This window comes from Hypanus sabinus, chromosome 24, assembly GCF_030144855.1.
Source record: "Hypanus sabinus isolate sHypSab1 chromosome 24, sHypSab1.hap1, whole genome shotgun sequence".
Taxonomy (NCBI): Eukaryota; Metazoa; Chordata; class Chondrichthyes; order Myliobatiformes; family Dasyatidae; genus Hypanus; species Hypanus sabinus.
Genome location: NC_082729.1, coordinates 32,540,572 through 32,544,982, shown reverse-complemented (window position 1 = coordinate 32,544,982; position 4,411 = coordinate 32,540,572).

Here is a 4,411-nt window from a genome sequence, read left to right as displayed (position 1 = left end):
TGTGTCACTGACTCTATCCCTCTCCCAAACACTGTTCAGTTACCCTCCTCCCCCACACCCTGTGTCACTGACTCTATCCCTCTCCTCACACAGTGTTCAGATACCCTCCTCCCCCACACCCTGTGTCACTGACTCTATCCCTCTCCCTCACACAGTGTTCAGATACCCTCCTCCCCCACACCCTGTGTCACTGACTCTATCCCTCTCCCTCACACCTTCAGTTACCCTCCTCCCCCACACCTGTGTCACTGACTCTATCCCTCTCCCTCACACAGTTCAGTTACCCTCCTCCCCCTCACCCTGTCACTGACTCTATCCCTCTCCCTCACACCTTCAGTTACCCTCCTCCCCCACACCCTGTGTCACTGACTCTATCCCTCTCCCCCACACCGTTACCCTCCTCCCCCACACCCTGTGTCACTGACTCTATCCCTCTCCCTCAGACCGTTCAGTTACCCTCCTCCCCACACCCTGTGTCACTGACTCTATCCCTCTCCCTCACACCGTTACCCTCCTCCCTCACACCCTGTGTCACTGACTCTATCCCTCTCCCTCACACCGTTCAGTTACCCTCCTCCCCACACCCTGTGTCACTGACTCTATCCCTCTCCCTCACACCGTTCAGTTACCCTCCTCCCCCTCACTCTGTGTCACTGACTCTATCCCTCTCCCTCACACCGTGTTCAGTTACCCTCCTCCCCCACACCCTATCACTGACTCTATCCCTCTCCCTCACACCGTTCAGTTACCCTCCTCCCCCACACCCTGTGTCACTGACTCTATCCCTCTCCCTCACACCGTTTAGTTACCCTCCTCCCCCACACCCTGTGTCACTGTCTCTATCCCTCTCCCTCACACTGTTCAGATACCCTCCTCCCCCACACCCTGTGTCACTGACTCTATCCCTCTCCCTCACACTGTTCAGTTACCCTCCTCCCCCACACACTGTGTCACTGACTCTATCCCTCTCCCAAACACTGTTCAGTTACCCTCCTCCCCCACACACTGTGTCACTGACTCTATCCCTCTCCCTCAGACCGTTCAGTTACCCTCCTCCCCCACACACTGTGTCACTGACTCTATCCCTCTCCCAAACACTGTTCAGTTACCCTCCTCCCCACACCCTGTGTCACTGACTCTATCCCTCTCCCTCACACTGTTCAGTTACCCTCCTCCCCCACACCCTGTGTCACTGACTCTATCCCTCTCCCAAACACTGTATTCAGTTACCCTCCTCCCCCACACCCTGTGTCACTGACTCTATCCCTCTCCGTCACACTGTTCAGTTACCCTCCTCCCCCACACCCTGTGTCACTGACTCTATCCCTCTCCCAAACACTGTTCAGTTACCCTCCTCCCCCACACCCTGTGTCACTGACTCTATCCCTCTCCCCCACACCGTTCAGTTACCCTCCTCCCCCACACCCTGTGTCACTGACTCTATCCCTCTCCCAAACACTGTTCAGTTACCCTCCTCCCCCTCACCCTGTCACTGACTCTATCCCTCTCCCAAACACTGTTCAGTACCCTCCTCCCCCACACCCTGTGTCACTGACTCTATCCCTCTCCCTCACACCTTCAGTTACCCTCCTCCCCTCACCCTGTCACTGACTCTATCCCTCTCCCTCACACCTTCAGTTACCCTCCTCCCCCACACCCTGTGTCACTGACTCTATCCCTCTCCCCCACAACGTTACCCTCCTCCCCCACACCCTGTGTCACTGACTCTATCCCTCTCCCTCACACCGTTCAGTTACCCTCCTCCCCCTCACCCTGTCACTGACACTATCCCTCTCCCTCACACCTTCAGTTACCCTCCTCCCCCACACCCTGTGTCACTGACTCTATCCCTCTCCCTCACACCGTTCAGTTACCCTCCTCCCCTTCACCTGTCACTGATTCTATCCCTCTCCCTCACACCTTCAGTTACCCTCCTCCCCCACACCCTGTGTCACTGACTCTATCCCTCTCCCTCAGACCGTTCAGTTACCCTCCTCCCCCACACCCTGTGTCACTGACTCTATCCTCTCCCTCAGACCGTTCAGTACCCTCCTCCCCCACACCCTGTGTCACTGAATCTATCCCTCTCCCTCACTGTGTTCAGTTACCCTCCTCCCCCACACCCTGTGTCACTGACTCTATCCCTCTCCCTCACACTGTGTTCAGTTACCCTCCTCCCCCACACCCTGTGTCACTGACTCTATCCCTCTCCCTCAGACCGTTCAGTTACCCTCCTCCCCCTCACCCTGTGTCACTGACTCTATCCCTCTCCCTCACACTGTTCAGTTACCCTCCTCCCCCACACCCTGTGTCACTGACTCTATCCTCTCCCCACACACTGTTCAGTTACCCTCCTCCCCCACACCCTGTGTCACTGACTCTATCCCTCTCCCCCACACCGTTACCCTCCTCCCCACACCCTGTGTCACTGACTCTATCCCTCTCCCTCAGACCGTTCAGTTACCCTCCTCCCCCACACCATGTGTCACTGACTCTATCCCTCTCCCTCAGACCGTTCAGTTACCCTCCTCCCCACACCCTGTGTCACTGACTCAATCCCTCTCCCTCACTGTGTTCAGTTACCCTCCTCCCCACACCCTGTGTCACTGACTCTATCCCTCTCCCTCACACTGTGTTCAGTACCCTCCTCCCCCACACCCTGTGTCACTGACTCTATCCCTCTCCCTCAGACCGTTCAGTTACCCTCCTCCCCCTCACCCTGTGTCACTGACTCTATCCCTCTCCCTCACACCATTCAGTTACACTCCTCCCCCACACCCTATCACTGACTCTATCCCTCTCCCTCACACCGTTCAGTTACCCTCCTCCCCCACACCCTGTGTTACTGACTCTATCACTCTCCTCTCACACCGTTTTGTTACCCTCCTCCCCCACACCCTGTGTCAATGTCTCTATCCCTCTCCCTCACACTGTTCAGATACCCTCCTCCCCCACACCCTGTGTCACTGACTCTATCCCTCTCCCTCACACCGTTTAGTTACCCTCCTCCCCCACACCCTGTGTCACTGACTCTATCCCTCTCCCAAACACTGTTCAGTTACCCTCCTCCCCATCACCCTGTCACTGACTCTATCCCTCTCCAAACACTGTTCAGTTACCCTCCTCCCCCACACCCTGTGTCACTGACTCTAATCCTCTCCCCCACACCGTTCAGTTACCCTCCTCCCCCACACCCTGTGTCACTGACTCTATCCCTCTCCCAAACACTGTTCAGTTACCCTCCTCCCCCTCACCCTGTCACTGACTCTATCCCTCTCCCAAACACCGTTCAGTTACCCCCCTCCCCCACACCCTGTGTCACTGACTCTATCCCTCTCCCCCACACCGTTCAGTTACCTCCTCCCCCACACCCTGTGTCACTGACTCTATCCCTCTCCCCCACACCGTTCAGTTACCCTCCTCCCCTACACCCTGTGTCACAGACTCTATCACTCTCCCAAACACCGTTCAGTTACCTCCTCCCCCTCACCCTGTCACTGACTCTATCCCCCTCCCAAACACTGTTCAGTTACCCTCCTCCCCACACTCTGTGTCACTGACTCTATCCCTCTCCCAAACACTGTTCAGTTACCCTCCTCCCCTCACCCTGTCACTGACTCTATCCCTCTCCCCCACACCGTTCAGTTACCCTCCTCCCCCACACCCTGTGTCACTGACTCTATCCCTCTCCCTCACACCTTCAGTTACCCTCCTCCCCCACACCGTGTGTCACTGACTCTATCCCTCTCCCTCACACCGTTCAGTTACCCTCCTCCCCTCACCCTGTCACTGACTCTATCCCCTCTCCCTCACACCTTCAGTTACCCTCCTCCCCCACACCCTGTGTCACTGACTCTATCCCTCTCCCCCACACCGTTACCCTCCTCCCCACACCCTGTGTCACTGACTCTATCCCTCTCCCTCAGACCGTTCAGTTACCCTCCTCCCCCACACCCTGTGTCACTGACTCTATCCCTCTCCCTCACACCGTTCAGTTACCCTCCTCCCCCAAACCCTATCACTGACTCTATCCCTCTCCCTCACACCGTTCAGTTACCCTCCTCCCCCACACCCTGTGTCACTGACTCTATCCCTCTCCCTCACACCGTTTAGTTACCCTCCTCCCCCACACCCTGTGTCACTGTCTCTATCCCTCTCCCTCACACTGTTCAGATACCCTCCTCCCCCACACCCTGTGTCACTGACTCTATCCCTCTCCCTCACACCTTCAGTTACCCTCCCTCCCCCTCACCCTGTCACTGACTCTATCCCTCTCCCTCACACCTTCAGTTACCCTCCTCCCCCACACCCTGTGTCACTGACTCTATCCCTCTCCCCCACACCGTTACCCTCCTCCCCCACACCCTGTGTCACTGACTCTATCCCTCTCCCTCACACCGTTCAGTTACCC